The following is a 17,368-nucleotide window of genomic DNA, read 5'->3' as shown; positions in this document are numbered from 1 at the left end:
ATGAATATATATGATAATATATATAAATATATTAATTACAGAAACTATATATATTTATATTTAATACAGCTACATCTATATTTAATATAAATATTAAATAACTATTGTAGTATATATTTCTCCATAAGTGCTTACTGTCAAGGAGAGAAAGGAAAGAGAGAAAAAGTGATTACTCCAAGGAGAATAGCAGAACACTGGAAGAGAACAAGCTAGTATACTATACACTATTGCATATTACTCCTTATTTAGTTCAAGGCTCCACCCTGCAAACATTTGAGCCATTTTATTCTGGTAAGCTTGGGGACACCTAAATATTGGCAACATTCATTCATACAAACATCCTTCTTCTTTACTAAAGATTATGATGTTTTCTGTTCATGGGCTCCAGATTTGATTTATAAGCTCAAACACCTGGAGTCTGAATTGTCCCTCACATTTCTGTAGAAATTCACTGGAAAACAGCCTTTCCTTGTATTGTTGTAAAAAAAAAAACTTCATTTCTTCAAAAACCTGCATGAGTAGTAGGTTACCAGAACGTACCACTGTCCAGTCAATCTTAGATACTGCATACTCAGTTTTGTTTTGGCATGTAATGTTGTCAAGTAATCTTCAGAATTTTTATATTGGTGATCTGCTCCAAACGTAAACTCTTTTTAAGCGGTACATTTCAGGACCCCGTCAAAAGAAAAAGGATTTAATATATTCTAGTGAAGTTCAAAAGAATCTTCACATACATACATATATACACACCTAAAGATATAATATCTAGCTATATATCTATATAGCTACATTGTTCTTGCTATTTTGAAAGCCAGACTCAGTCATAGACACTCTGTTCATTGTTTTTCCCATCAGAATGGAAAAGATGACTCAATTGTTAACCCAGTGCTTGGCCCTGAATCTCCACTCCCCAAAGCTGGGGTGAAACAAGAGTAACCCCAGCAAATTCTCTGGAGTTACACCAACATGAAAGTAAAGCAATTGAAAGGAGAATAAGGCTTCTCTGTGCACGGAGCCGAAGAGTTTATTTTAGTTTCCTTTATTCCCAGGCTTTTCAGCTGGGAACATTATTTTTTTAACTTCATACGGTACAACTTGAGGCTGCTACAAAAACTGTATTCTTTTCAAAGTTAGGCTTCCTTCTGCTCTGTAGCATCTGTAACCCTTGGCAGTCTCACAGAAAACGGGTTCCTCAAAGACTTCTCACAAGAGTGACTGATTTGAGGCTGGTTTTCAACTTGACTAATTTTTTTTTTTTCTGATCAGAAATATAAGCAACATTGACCTAGCCTTTTCACTTGAGACACGAAACAGCAAATTAAAGTGAATGATTTGCATTTGCTGCAAGCATCCAGGGCTGTTTGCCCGCAGGGTCAGTTTTAAGGACTCATCTGGCCCCATATCCTGCAGGATCCGGGAGCAGTATCCAACTGTATTTAGCATAAGCCCAGCTCCTCTTCATGCAGCATGCTCGGATCAGTTGCAGCCTGTGACAACCCAGTCTGTCAGAAGATATCCAGAGCTCAGCTCATTCTAAGTACCATATTGGTAGGCTGTGCATTAGCACGTCCAAAATGACCACTGTTGCCCTCTTCCTTCTGCATCCCTGCATCATTTCGGGCTCTTCTTACGTGGTTAAGGAATGCCAATAGGGTTGGCCACATGGGGGTAATTTAGGGAGGAGAGGTATCACACAAACCTTTGCTACACACCTGCACAAAGCCTTCTAGCACTTACATTGCTTAGCATTTATTTACATAATGATGCCTCTGTGATCTTTCCGTCTGCCCTCTATTATCTAACACAGTCCACCCATGCTTCAGATTGATCTTGTGATCGTGATATACATGGACCAACTGATATTAGCTGGAAAAAGGTAGAAAGAGGTGCTAGGATGAGGCCTAAGCACATCCAAAACTGCAAGCAAAGATCACCAACAAGTTCCTTCTCTGTTATGAAGCAAAAGAGCCACCATATCCTGGCAGCAATTCAGTGTTATTTGGGTCCTTGGCATAGCAAGGCCCATGAGCACTAGTCTGAAGTCTTATCCTGTCACTGGCATGCAACAGGCAGTGAGGCCACACAACATGAGATTAGAGCAGCTAACGGCCCGCTGTGCACATGGGCACAGTTAGGTCTCCAGTAGTGAGCAGGCTGCCCCCTTTCCTACACACCCCCATCTCATTGAAAAGAGAGGGGAAGAGTCAGATGGAGTCTGGCCATAGCAGACACATGGCCTTCAACAGCAAGGTGGTCAATCACTGGAAGTCCTCCCATAGCCGTTGGCACCCAGGTCAGCAGCCCAGGGCCACACCAGGAGGTTACTGTTGATTCAGTCTCAGAATTCGAATCCTCAGTGCTGGCGCTGAGCACCTGGAAGGCCTCAAGCACAAAGCCAGGCCTGGCTGGCCAATAAAGTTCAAAAAGACTTTGATAACCTTATGACACGTGTTTGGCAGTTGTGAGGCCAAGCTCTGGTGCTCCCTGGGAGCTAGGTTCCAGGTAGAGCAACCGGGCTAAGTCAAGGAGACGGAGATCCTGCAGCTGGCCAGCTGCAGTCATTCCACCTCATTTTGGTTCAGGCACACTGTACAGCAGACGCAGGAAATTGCTACCCATGAACACTAACGAAAACATCTCCAGATCGTTAGTTTCATTTTAGCAGCCCTAAAAGGCAGCTGATTCTCATTAAAAGCACATTATTTCTGAAAGGCCGAAACGAGGAAGGCACCATTACAGAAGACTAAGCTAGCAGGATCCTGATTACCTTCTCCATCCCTCTTTCACAAGACATGATCAGTCCTACCCAGGACATTCTCAGTAAGCGTTTGTCTAAGTTATTCTTAAGGAAAAAGAAATAACGGAGTTTCCATCCTTTCCCCAGGAAATCTACTGCAATACATCACAAGCCCTAACATTAGAAAGCTTTTTCTATTTGTAAGCTAACAATGCAACATGAAAAGTTTGATATAATTGCTTAGTCACAAAACCTAGAGATGTTTCTGTCAGCATTCTCACCAAAATATCATTATTTTTATTAATTTAATGTTGCTAGGATTACTTCAATTGTGGTGGAATCAAGAGGTCTCACTTAGGGTCAAGGTAAAACTGAACCAAATCCTCAGTCAAATCATCAGTCAAAGCTATCAGTCACATTTGAAAGCTGTTGGCATATCCTGCTTTGATACTCACTTCTCCGGATCTAAACATTCCCAGTGGCTGCCATCCTTTGCCACAGCCATGCTTTCTACGCCCTGATCCTTTTTATCAATCTCTGGTCCCCTCCTCAGGAAACCTTGGAGCCCACCAGGCATCCATTGCAGTCAAAAGAAGACGACCTCAGGATGGTCCAGGCTGTAAATAGAGGCTTCTCAGGCTATAACAAAACAGCGGCCCTTCTATTTGCACATGCTCTGTGCTCAGTGGGACCAGTGCATTGCATCCAGGCTAGGTGTATTTTCACTGTTAAGCCCTCAAAGGAATAGTGATACTAAGGCAGAATTTGTAGAAAGGAAAAGGTCAAAGCAAATATCTTTCCTTCCCTAGTCACAGCAACCAGAGCATCAGCTGAAAGAATCCTCATTTCCCCAATACTTTGTTTTCCTCCTCAGTTTCTGCTGCCCTGCTTTTTCTGTCTGTCTGTTTGTTTGTTTTTGGGGGGAGAGTTGATGTTTTTTAATTTAATATCTCAGGGTGCTTCAGAAGCACAGAGGAACCCAAGCGGATTGCAGCCATCAGGATTTATTTTCCGCAGCAGCATTGACGCCAGCACAAAGAATCAATCTGTGTGTTGTGCTGTGTTTTAAATCTTGCCATCTCTTCTTGTCCATTGCTGTTTCCACCAGGTATACCCACCCCTGCAGTGGAGCTGGCAGAATGAATGGTGAGATTAGTCCTGATCCTGTGAAATCAGTCCTCTGATTTAAACTATACTAGCAAACTCCATAGTGAGCACCACTGGTCAGCTACGGAGGAGGATGGTGAAACGAGCCAGAAGGGTTAACTTCTTAAATGTTTACAGTTCAAATCCACAGGCATAAACTTTGTCAGCATGAGGAAACCACTATGATATAGTCGAAGGTGTGTACTGAAATCAATAGCATAAAACTAGTATAAATCTTCACATGGACACTCTTATTTTGATGCAAGTAGGTAATCCTCTCTTATAGAGTAAGTACATGAAAATAAGTTAAACACAAACCAAAGTATAACAGCCTGTCAATGAAGGAAATGCATCTTCCTAGAAATTTGTATTGACAAGCCTGTATTGAGTTAGTTAACGTGGCAGTCAACAAGATTGCACATCTGTTAACCTTTCCGTTGGGATTATCAATCATGTTCTTTTCTCTCTTAAAAAAGACATAGCAAATCTGGGGAAGGATGTCAAACTTTGTATGAATCCAGACAACAGCTGGAACATACAGAAGTTTCTACCGACAAAAATCTTTCTGTAAAAGACCTTCTAGTTGGTCTTCTATGTCCACAGCTTGTTTCTTTTTTCCCTCCCTAAATCTATCAACTGGTCTAAAAAAAAAAATTACCTCTCCCTACAAAGCCAGTCTTGCTTATATCCTCAAACCACCGGGGCTACAGCAACTCTCCTATTAAAAAGCCAAATGAATAATACGTTAAGAAAGGTTCCTGTGTAAACATGTCTTTCATGTCTTGTATATACTTACTTATGAAAACAATATAAAAGAGAGAGCTTTGCTTTACAGCTCAAGAGAAAGGTGCAGAGAACGATGACAAGGTTAATCAAAAAAGTATGGAATAGTGGCCTGAAGAAGAACAATTAAATAATCTTGGACTCACTTCCAAGCTGAAGAGGTGGCTGAGGGAGTATGAGGAAGAGGATAGCATGCAGCAGGGACCATTCCCAGTCAGCAACATGGAGTGGTTGCACTGGGGTTGGTGTGGCTGCACTGGGGTTGGTTCCTTCAGCCCTGCAGGCATGATCTCTGCAGGCTTCACACTCACCAATATACCCTCATGTCAATGTCAAGTGTTAACTCTCATATTCCCGCTGTGAAGTAGCACTCTGTCACGCTCCTTTGCAGCCCTATTGCAGTGAGCTTGAACTGAAATAATACAGATAGTACAAATAATAACGCTGTCTCATGGCCATGGGAGCACAAGAAGTTACATGGAGAAGAGCCAGGGCCAAGTACGATGCAAGCAGTCCTTGTCTGATTTAGCAGTCTTGGCATAACCACTAGCGCAGGATCAGGGATTAACAAAAGTTTCTAGGTGTTCCTCCACACAGCAACCTCAGGGGGCCCAGAGGCCAGAAGGGACCAGGTCCTGGTCAACCAGTGATCTTCGTGGAGGCTCAGGTGAGCAGCAGCTGTCTACTAGAGAAAATCACTTCTTATTTCTTGCTCTGTCTTTCATCCCAAGGCTCCCTTTGGATGCTGAAGCTGACTCCTGGGTCCTTTTCCCAAGTCACCTCTATTCTTCCAGCATTATTCTCCTGTGTTTCTACCACATTTGACTGGCTAAACTGCATGTTGTTCAACCGCTCTGATTCCCCAAGGCAGTCCAATGGGCCTGCGTAGCTGATTTTTCTTTTAGACCCAAGTACACCGCGTCCAGGGTCATAAAGGGACCTGTAGCCCTGTGACAATGGAAATAAATAATCTGTTATAATAATTAAATCAGTGTTTCATTTCTCAATCCGATCTTATTTTGTCCGCTTGCCAGTCTGTGAGGGCACTTCTGGGATTTACTGCAGTGCTGCACATAACTGAGAGAGATATCTTTGCTCTCTCCTAGCTTTGCAGGGCAATATTTCCTTCAGAGCACGTGCTCGGTGCCGTGTCTCAGTCTGGTTTCATGCAGCAATAAGGCTTATGGAGTCATGCCCTGTATCTGTCCCTTGTCCCACACCTTTGGGACTGAATAGCCAGCTTCATGAGGATCAGACCGAGAACTCTGAATATTTCACATCTCATAGAAAGAGGTACAGGCTAGAGGAGAGACATCAGACCCCTCCCTGCAAAGGCTGCAATGTACGTGCAGCCTTTATTAGACTTTGGAGAATCCACACTGGAGAAACATCGGTGCTGCAGCTTGGGTCCTGCAAGCAGGTGCAAGAAACCAGCCTCCTGAAGGAAATCCACAGGGAATTCACTGGATGACTTCTTTCTTCCCTAAACTGAGAGCTCAGAAATAACCCTCCCCAGAGCTGCATTCTCCTTATTTGGGAAAAGGGGGAAACTGAGGTAGGAAACTTGCATCTGGACAGCCCACAGGTTCCTCAGCCTAAAATGGTTCCCCGCCAACATCAGATGTTTCATTTCCTTGAGGGGAAGGAAGCTAGTCAATGTTTTGGAGGGAGGAGGAAACCAGAGTATTTGACCGGAACGTGGGAGGGTGCCAATCATGAAAAATAATGACAGAAATCATCAGTGAAAACATAAAAGACAGGATATTATCACCACCAGACATGATTAAGAGCATTGTTTTGATGTCAGAGAACTGGTTAATGAATTTTTTTTTTGTCTTCCAAGAGAATTGTGCTGTAGGATTTTGGTTTATATGTGAGAAAACAATCTTGTTTCTACCAGCAAATTTAAGATTTTAAAGTGGGAGGGACATATGCACCCCCGTTCACATCCTGAGTTTTCTGTGAGCATCAAACAGCTTTGAGGGGGGGGAATTCGCTTGATTCCCTTCCACAGAGTGTTAACTCTGAAAACTAAGGATGACATGGCCCCACAGGCTGGAGGCCAAAAGTGTAGGGAAACACATGGAGATGAATATTTTAATGAAAGGACACAGCCCATGTTTTAATTGCCGTCTTTATTTTCATATTTCAGTGAAATGCTCCTAAATCAATCATTAATTAATTGAATTCCTTTGGGAAAGATGTAGAATTTGTTTCACTAACCTAAACACAGATGCCCAGTGCCACCTGAGTTGCCTAGGGTACCCGAGACATTCGACTGAGGCTGACTACACAGGACCTGTGCCTTTCTGGAGCTGTGGCTAGCGGCTGAGCACAATACCCAGGCACATCGAAAACGGCACTAGACACCTACATTTGAGCAACTGTTTTTTGCAGTCTCTAAGTCCAGGCACTCTGTTACAAGCCTGGACCCATTTGCTGCAAAGAATGCAACGTTTAAGTGCAATTCAGCAAGTGATAAGCTTGTAAATGCCAAGAAAAGTTTAAGAGCAGTCTGGCACGTCACACCCAACCAGAGAAACCCCAAAGGAACAAATTTTACTAACTTTTATTTTCAGATTTTCTTTAACAAGCATACCGTCTCTGAACACAAATTATCATAAAGATCAAAATGTTCAGATCTGAAAATACTTCATGACAACTGTCTGTTTTAACCTTTGCACATTTTACATATTTTTCCTTATAATCGCATTCCACCCACTATATGATTACAGAAGCACAGAAAGGCAAGGCTTCTGTAGAAGGTATTTGTTAGAACAAAGTATCGGTTATAACATGCACTTGGGAATTATTAGAAAGTCTCCTGAAATAAATGTTCATCGTTAGAGCTATGCTAATTCAGAGAGGATCATTTTGAAGCAAGAAAGTATATGTGAAAGACATCTGTCTCATAACTAAAAAAGGTCTCGAGCCTTAAAGTTCAAGTCTGGATCTAGATTTTACTTCTCATGAAGTGTCAAAAGCTCCAGGCTTGGGATCTTGCCAAATAAAACATTGCAAAAAGGTTAGAAATAAGACTAATAGCAATACAGAGAGTTCCTAGCTCCCAGCGAAGCTCACAATCCAAACAGGCAAGGCAGATGTGGATGCACGGATACCATCTTATTTCAGACACCAGAAGAGAGAGATCAGTGATTTGACCCAGGTCATAGGTGAAATCTCTAGTAGGTTCAACAAGTAGATGCAGATGTCCTGTAATGGTCCTCTGGTCCTTTAACTATATAATTGGTATTTCTCTCCCAGTTGTTCAGTATATTAGCCACATTTACCCAGGGTAGGGTGGTATATGGTGAGGACAGCTAGAGGTAGAGAGCCACGTCTTCACAGAAATTGATTTACCCGGAAAATCAAGAGGACTTTAAAACCCTCTCCTTCCTTATGCCATTAGCACACTGGTAGAGTAGATGTTCTTATATCATCTACATCTGCATACCACAGTTTTGCATCAGCCTGCATCTGTTCATGAGAGATAATTTAACCCAAAGGAAACACCACATTTGGGTGTACAAATGAGAGCAGAAATTGCAAGAAAAGTGAGGTAAAGCTGTTGAGCTTAGTGTCAGCTTGGTTCCCATGGAGGTCTGATCTGGATCCTACTCTTCAAGAAAGATGTGGAACAGAAGAGGGTGGCAGGACCTCGAAGGCAGAGAAAACATCATTTACAGGAATAATGGACTGAACTGGAGTAATTTAGCCTAAAGAAAAGACGGTTAAAGGGCGGGCAAACAAATGCCCAGTCTATGAGAGTTACTAACAGCAAAAGGAAAAGTATAGTAGAACAAACATGCAGTAATGCTTCCTCAGACATTCCCAGCCTCCAGCAACTTGTACTTCCAGAACTTCCTAAGACAAAGATGGTCTGTTGGCACTTAATAACCCTCAAAGGCCTCTCATGCTTGTGTTTGCCTAGGTGTTTTTTGAACTTGCCTAAACTTTCAGTGGCCGCAACATCCTCCAGTGAGGAATTCCATAGGTTAATTAAAGGTTTTACGAGTTGCATGAAGAACTACATCTGCCTGTTTTTTTTTTTTTTTTAATTTTCATATAAGCTTTCATATAATTTGATGCTCCATTGTTCTTGTAGTGGGAGGGACTGTGGGAAGTCATTTCTTACTTGTTGTTTCCATGGCAATCAGTGATTTTAAATCAGTGATTTTATAGAACCCTATCATATCACAGGATAAGAAGCTAGAGGCTTCAGTTGCATTATGGGGGACTTGGATTGGATGTTAAGGAAAAAGCGTCTTTCTTGTGGTAAAGACAATGAGACGCTGGAATAGGTTGTCTAGGGAGAGGATGGAGCTAAATTGAGTTTGTGCCAAGAATGTAGACAATTAATGATGTTTATGGTGCAATTCATCCCACTCTGAAGTAGATGTCCACATTCAGTCAAATAAATCGCGTTTTAAACTCCACTGACTATTGACTAGATCTCCAGTAAAAACAGTGGAGCCTCAACAGCCCCCTCATATGGTGAGAACTAAAGTTAGGGGAGAAGAATCCCGCCTATTTAAGTCAAACCTGGCAAAGTAGAACTTCTGAACTTTCATCATTATCAAAGCTCCAGCAATCACTAAAAGCTATTCAAATGCTGTGACAATGATTTGAGCTATTGCCTTCAAACATTTGCTTTTCCTAAATGCGCTTTGATGAGAAGCACGCTTAATCCCAGTTCAATCCTCATATATTCATCTGGCCTTGCAAGTTACGTAATGCAGCTGCAAACAGTGGCAAGGAATTGCCTCTGAGTATAATTCTTACTCCCGTGCAACCTGGCCCACCTCAGAGTTCACTGTGCCACATGCTGTGCATCAGGCAAAAAACAAATAGCTCTCCAGTCCCCCACTCTGGGAAGTCAAATGAGCCTTGATCAAGCACTTCTGGGAGTGGAACCAGCCTCAGTTCTCTTGGCCTCTGGATTGCTCTCAATCCACTTTGCATAAGTCTCTTTCTCATCCTCTTCATATTTGTCGAGAGACATGCTCCTATCCCAGGTAGCACCGTGGCCCCCCCTGCCCCAACCTTTGCCATGTGATACCTTCAGGCTGTTTGATCATCAGACAGGCACAGCTGGCCAGTAAATCCTTTAATTTCCTGTCCATCTGCTCTACTTCTACTCCAGTCATGGAGTGGAAGTGAAGTCAAGATGCTGAATGGTGCCAGGAAAGGGTATCATCTGAGTTTCCTTACGCTCACCACAGTCATGTAAAACATGCGTTGCAATCAACCATCTAATGCTATGGCTCTGCTCACAATGATGCTGCCTCCTGTCCCAAACTTACAAGGACTTGAGGGATTTACAGCTTTCCTCCTCCTCTCTTACCTGTCTTTTTTGCTCAAGTTTTGCCCGTCAGCACTTGCTTAGGCCCTCATCAGAAGCCATCAAAATCCATGAAGGGGCAGCCACTGACTTCAGGAGGACCTGGCTCACCCAAAAGGACTTCTATGGTGGTCATGACTATTAGAAGGTCTTGGCTTTGACAGGTATCATCAGCTCAGCCAACACACAACCATCCTCAGCATGAAGGAACTACCTATGAGTCCAAAGCCCAGACCTGCACAAGTATTCAGGCTACATTAGTGTCCGTCAAAGGCAGTAGGAAGATGAGGCATCAACAGGAATTCAATGTCCAGGGTCCTTCATGGAGCTGATTCCCCAGTCAGTGCAGCCATTACAGCTGATTCCATGTCAGATGGTTAATTCACCATCTCTCAGTTCCTTCCAGGCACCTTTTCATTAGCCCTACCTCTAATTAACTAGGGCTAAAGGAATGCTAAAATAAAATTTATAGTGAATAATGTTCCCTCTTAAATCTATGTACCATAATAATGGCGATTAATTTGAATAGCCCATTTAAAAGCTATTGTATTGAGCTCAGCACAAGCTCAATTGACATGCAAAAGCCTTTTATAACCTGGTACTCTCTGCACTATCATCAATTATCTCCTAATTAAAAAACAAAGTTCCCTTACAATGCCCTAGTTAGATGTCATTAATAAACTTTTTGCCATTGCTTAGTGGATTAATGTGACTAATTAAACAACCTGCAGCATGCAGTCAAGACCGTGGCATGGCACTTGAAATGAGGTGTACAAATCTCTTTATAAATTGTTTGAAGTCAAAACACACTTGGCCTTTATTGACAGAAAGGATTACTTTAAAAGTCAATTGATTTCTTCTGTTTCTTTTTTTTCCCTCATCCTCAGGGAATAAAAAAGAAAAAACCCACACTAACTACAAGGTAAGTAATGAATCACCCTTGGAAATGTTGGATTTCCATGCTCAAAGAAGAGACAGCTCCTCTGCCCAAAGCTTGTAGGGTTGTGAAGGTTTCACAATGGTTTGATCAAAACATTTGTCATTAAATACTTCCATCAGTGACAAAATCCTAATCCTTCAGCTTTATCTGTGCACCTACTGGTAATAGCCCATTAGATTCAGTAACAATCAGATTCAGTAAAAACAGCTTGGATTTCTTTTCCTCAGCAGGCTAACCTGTTCCTGAGAATGACTAGGCCCAGGCCACTGGTGCTGTGATTACATGAACATTGCCAGATCCAGTCTATTTCCAGGAAAATTGTGTGCTTCCAGGTTCAACCTCAGCAGCAGCTAGCATTCCAATCTGTGATGCAGCTGCCACTTTCCAGCTGCTGCTCAGTTAGCATTCGCCTTGCAGGATCTCTGTTCTGAATTATAAACTTCAGATCAACGGTTATGGAAAGAGGTGAAGGTTTATTTAACCTACAGAAAGAAGATTTTTAGTTGCAAAGCTTGAGAACGCATACTATACGTGAGGCGAGGCCCTTTTAGCACACCTAGCTCTCTCTACTGACTCAAGGTGATTAACCTGAGTTAGACATCTGACATTCAGATGGATAAATTTTGGAAAGATAGATTTCTCAGCCCCTGGCACAATGGGTTCCTAATCCATAACAAGGAGCACATCACTAACGAAATATTAATAAACTTTAAAAGAAGATCCTCACTCAGGCCAAAGCACAGCTACTTTCTGCTTAGAGCAGCTGATAGTGTTGATTTGCTCATAAGTGAAAAAGCTCTTTCAGGATAGAGCTATATGGGGGCATGCTTGCATTTCCAGTGACCCTAATGAGTATGTCAAAACTCAAATCAATGACAGCAAAAAGCAAACCCAAATCACCGTTCTTCTACCCTAGTAAACCAATAACCTGCCAGTGAAAAAATAACTTAGAGAATCATGACAAAGTGGTAGGGCAGTAAACAGCACACTAGACATTTTCATGCTCCAAGTGATGTCTGACAGTATGTGAAGGGTTCAGATTTGTATTCAGATAAGGCAGATCACAGCGAAACTGAAACTTTGTGCATGATATCTAGTTCTTACTAATGTAAAGGACGTTGCCGGAGTTGTTATAAAATCTGTAGCACTTAGCATGAGCAAACAAGTCCGGTATTATGTTGTCCAGAGGCACTACCGAAATAGCCATGAAACAGCTGACTTATACAATGTCCACCAGGAGGCAGAGTCATTAAATCAGTTTTCATCTGCAAGGGATGACCCTGATTTTTCTTTTCACCTGTCCCACTGAATTGAGCAGTATTTGTTTTACTCTCCTTTGTGTGTCAAATTGAGTATGGGAGGATTCAAAGCAAAAGGTACACACATACAAAAAAGATCCCTTTAGCTTTTTTTGGCTTCTACAGTTCGATCCTTGAATGGACCTGAAAGGTTGATTGACACCTGATTGCATCTCGACAGGCTGGACAGAGCTGTTCTCATTGCCCATCTCTATCTTTCTAGGGCCTTGAGGGTGCTCTTAGCTGTAGGATTTCGCCGCCTGACCCAGGATTGACACAGGCGTATGTCACATGAATTAGAATAAACCCTACGCACTTACAAACTGGCACTTCCTGCCTTCCTTTCAGCCTCACTGGTATCGTCATCCTTTGCTTATTATAGTGCCCAGTGCCTGGTCACAAGTGATTGCTTCCCCTTTCTCCTTTTATACTGCAGAATATTGCACAAACACAGAAAACCAGCCCCTACCCAAGCTGATTACAACTGGATGACTTGGTCACGGGGGGAATCGTGCTATTTGAGTAGAGGAGGCAAGTGCTAGCTAGTGGGTTCAGCAGAGCAGCCTGAGGAAGAATGGGCAAACAAACCTGCACAGTATTAAAAGTGACTACCTCAAGGTTTAGGTTACAAGAAGAAAGCCAGATACCAGAGCTGTTTTTGGCATGGAGGCAGAAATGACCTCCATGCCAAAAAATACACTCATGTGCATTTCTCTGAAAGCTCTCCTACGTTGCCTCCAGCTATATCTTTCTGTGGCCATACCTTTGTAATGTTTTTCTATTTCTCTTATGTCTGCAATTCTTCTCACTTGAGGGACTGATGCACTTGAGGGACTGATGCACAGACACTGCACAGAGCCAACAAAGCAAGGATGAAAGGTTAAATCATGGAAGAATCAGTGTGTCTACATCCACACTTCTTCCACACCAGAGAGGGAGGAATGACTGTACAGATAAAATGGCCTGAAAGAGCTTCCCCTGGCTGGTTGCTGTTGCAAGGTATGTCCCCTCTGTTGTCCACAAATGCTCTTATTTCTTGTACCTTTCAACATCTGGACTTGAGAAATAAGAATATTTGCAAAAATGATGGAGAAAAATGATGGAGAATGTAAATATACGCATACATTAATACTTACATAGAGAGAAGGGACATAAGGTCATTGTGTTACTCAGCTCCCCTTTGTCATCTGAGCATCTCCTTTCTCCTAGCCTCCTATCGCAAAATTGCTGCCATCTCCTATTTGCCCTGCTGCTGTAGACAAGGTGATCCTCTTCTTGGAGAGCAGATGCAGACAGCTGTGGGTACATCCTGGGAGCTGTATATGTAGTTCCCATAAAAGCTTTTGATAGCCTCTGCGAGTAATGTCCTGGCTATCGCCCTATATTTTGACATTTCTGCAGATTATACAAGCATACGTATGCATGTATGTGTATATGGATGAATAACTTATTTTTGTTATCTCTGTGCCTTCAGATTAATTCATTGCAGTTTCACTTCTTAAAGTTTTCTAGCTTAAAAAAAAAAAGTTTTCCCTCTTTAACTAAGCTCTCAGCCTGCATCTTGCTTTATCTGCTTAGTGAACCCCAAACACAGACCAGTCCATTTAACTTCTGAATTCAACCATTTCAGCTCCCCACTCTCTCCTACCAGCATACTCCTTCAGCTCCTAGAGGCTCAGAAGGGACAACTCCTTTCCCTAACACTGAACTAAAATCATAGGAGTATTTCTATTGATACCCAGACTTCTAAAATGATTGGAAGTGGGCCTACCCTGGTTTAAATAAGTACAACCTTGCTCAGGTCAGTGAACCTATTCTGATTTACAAGGAGCTGCCCCTTCAACTTTCCGGTCGCAACAATCTGGCTCTGAACTGAACTGATGGTTCTTCTTTAAAGTAAAATTCTACATGAATTTCATAAGCCAAGGGTATTATCCCTAAAAGAAATATATACTCCCTTTTCAACACAGTAATTATTTAGCATTCATATTTTACTGTTATCTTGAGATCAGCCTTGGTGAAGAGCTATAACATTCCAGAACTTTTGCAGACCTGTAGAAGTGACAATTGCTGTCTTACAGCACTTGACAATTCAAACTATATAGCACTGGAGAAAGGAGGACCACTACTAAAACAAAATTTCAAAAACAGCTGCATAATCTTCAATGCTAAGTGTATTGACATTACAAAAAGTCAGGGTTCTGTGTATTGCATGACCCAATTGCTAGCGGAGCTGATTCCCACTACTGAACATGCAACGACCTAAGAAAAAGCATCGATGGAGAGTTTGTGCAGTGACATTTTTAAACGTGCACTGACTTTTAAGGGAAGCCCACAATGCATATTAAACAGCCCCTGCATTTCCTAGGGTTGGTGTGTAGACCTGACTTTCCTTTCTCGGTTATGTGCAGTGACCTTTTAAAATCATTTTTGGCACTCAGTGATTCCTCTGGTTCTTTAGCATTTCTCATTCTGAGACATCAAGAGAATTTAACTCTTTTGTGCTACTAATAAACAGAGCCCTGGATTCCCTCACCTGGAAAAGGACTTGTGACTAACGCTACTGCATATGGAAGAGTGCTCAGCAATTGTAAAAAAGTACTTTGGGTGTAAATCAGAGACACAGATGAAAAGATCTGCTGGTTTCAGTTGTCTCACTTTTAAATATCTCACTTTTGAGATATTTAGTGCCATAGTACCTTGATGCCTTACACAACACTGGATTCAGTCCAATCTGCAAGCCTGTACTGAAAGATGAAACATAAAGCTTTATCACCTAAGTCCCACTTAAGCCTTCAAAATAGACTTCAAGTATAGCTAAAGTGCTGTATTTGCCTCCTGCATGGGGGACCTTACATTCATTTAATTTCAGAGTATATTTGATCTTTTTGTTATATATCCTAAAGGAAATCATAAGCAGTAATAAACAACTGTTGGTCAGTCAGCAGAAACTCCATTCTCGTTTTGTCTTCCTTCCCATCTTTTGTTTTCCCTCTCATTAGCAGGCACTCCTGAGTAGGCTTCCAGCCATCTAATCCTTTGTAAGAACTCTAAGAACCAAACGAAGCCGGAGGTAAAAACAAAATGATTCATATACAGCTGTACTTATCGTTGTCTGGAAAGCAAAGTGCTCAAACCAGCTGCCAGAGACAAAATAGCCTCAGCTGCTACCGCAGTGACCTACTTTTAATAATAGGAGAGTGCCAGAGCTGGGTGGGTGGAGTAAACTCGTACAGCCCCTAAAGCATAACTGGGAGGACTCCTAGGAGAAAGGAAGCTCAGGGGGCTTTGTACTCTTCAGATCTCGACCTTCTCAAAACAAACGTGTGACTATGTAATGAAGTAGCACCATGGCCTTCATCGGTTTACTGACCTACAACAAGAGCATTGAAGATGCAACGGCCCAGGCTTTGTGCCATACCAGGGGTCCAAAGCATTCGCAGCCAGTTGTCAAGTTATCCCTAAGTTGCTTTTTTAGTGTTGTAGTGACGAGGTCAATCTATGAACAAAACTGAGATCTAATGCAGAGGTATCGACTTCTTGGTATGATCAATCAGCTCTTCCTCCCCCATATCTACACTGTCAGAGAACAACTCCTTGAAATAGCTGCAAGAGCTTGTTTCAAATGAGCTCAGGTATTTCCACACTGTACTGCAAGGCAGGCAGCAGCACTAACATCCCCAAAATCTACACAGCTCAGGCAATATCCTCCGCTATCCCACCTACCCAAGCAAGCATCCTCACTGTGCACTGTCCCAAATCACCAGCGTGCTGGTGCTGGACCTCTTCTGGGCCTTCCATCCTGTCCTTCTCATCCTCCTACACATCATGGTCGGTCTTAGGCAGAGTCCTGAAGGCAACCTACAGCACTAATCTGTCTTTAATTTCTTTCTCTTTTTCTCCTGGTCTTGTAACTCACGTGCAGAGTTTTTAGCATTTCCCTGTACCTTGCCCGCTGACCACAGCGGGCATAAGGATAACACACAGCAGAGAGAGGTATGTTTTTGGTGGAGTAGTGGGGTGGACATCAGCCATTCCTAGGAAAGTAATAAGGAACAGAGAGCATGTATCAAAGCCTCAGCCATGAAACACTTGACGAGCTCCCTTTAGCTTCTTGCCCCCCTGAAATGCCATCTCTGCTCCTCTGGCAATGCTTGGGCATCTAAGGTGGTTATAAGCAGTTGGTTGTGGCTGGTAACACAGAGAGGAGATAATTTTTTCCCTTACTTGAGCTTTCTACATCCCTTCGCAACGCTACAATTGCTCAGGACATTGCTCCAGGTTCCTCCTCCTGATCCTAGCTGAGATCTCTGTAAGTAGCATCTGCCTCTGAGGACCAGCTCTCCTGGCTGCCAGAGCTGATCTGAGGGGACTTGATTTTCAGGGGGAGGCTGCCACGTTTAACGCTGTCTCGTCTCGCTCTCTTCTATGCCGCTGAAAATTAAGTTCGTTGTGTCTCTTGCTGGCCATCCCAAAGCTAAGATCATTCACAGCAAAGTATCATGGATACCCAGCCTCTTCCAGTGAACAGATGTTACTGTGGAAAGTCTTAAGTTTGAGATTTTTCATGGCCCTAATAGAAAGGACCTGACAATGGTTCCCTTAACCGGAGCCTGACGTGTTTCCATCAGCCAGCACTGATGGTAAATGCATTCACATCAGACTTTTTCGTAGCACTGAGAAGAAAAAGTTTTGACCTTTCACCTTAACCACTAAAAGAAAGCAAGCCAGCAAACCCACTCCTCACCCGAAATACTCACCACAAGGAGGTCAGGTCTGAAGTGTTACTGTCAGCAGCCTTTACTCACCCCAGCTAACGTTAACTCTGCAGCAGATAAGGCAGACATCTGGGAAATTTAGAAGGACGGTACATACCACAGTGCTCAGCTGAATAACTCATTACTAGCAAAATTTCATTGGGAGACAGAACACCGTCTACCCACCTCCTTGTTTCTTTTGAATACGCTAAATCAGAAGAATTAGCACCCTAGCTCTCAAGAGAAAGAGAGTCAGAGATAATTCAGAGAAATAAAACTTGCAGGCTTACAAAGGTCTTCCTGGACCATCAGGCCCGCTCATGGGTATGTTACAGAGAAGAGGTAATAAACATGGAAAGAGCTGTT

The 17,368-nt window shown here is 42.5% G+C and overlaps 1 long non-coding RNA gene across 2 annotated transcripts in view; it reads right to left on the bottom strand.

The window, feature by feature from the left end:
- Positions 1-17,368, bottom strand: part of LOC138068857 (uncharacterized) — a 34,526-nt gene that overhangs the window by 10,324 nt on the left and 6,834 nt on the right. The window lies entirely within an intron of this gene.

This window comes from Struthio camelus, chromosome 1, assembly GCF_040807025.1.
Source record: "Struthio camelus isolate bStrCam1 chromosome 1, bStrCam1.hap1, whole genome shotgun sequence".
Classification (NCBI taxonomy): domain Eukaryota; kingdom Metazoa; phylum Chordata; class Aves; order Struthioniformes; family Struthionidae; genus Struthio; species Struthio camelus.
The sequence above is the reverse complement of the archived record's forward strand: the minus strand, read 5'-3'. Positions and strand labels throughout refer to the sequence as shown.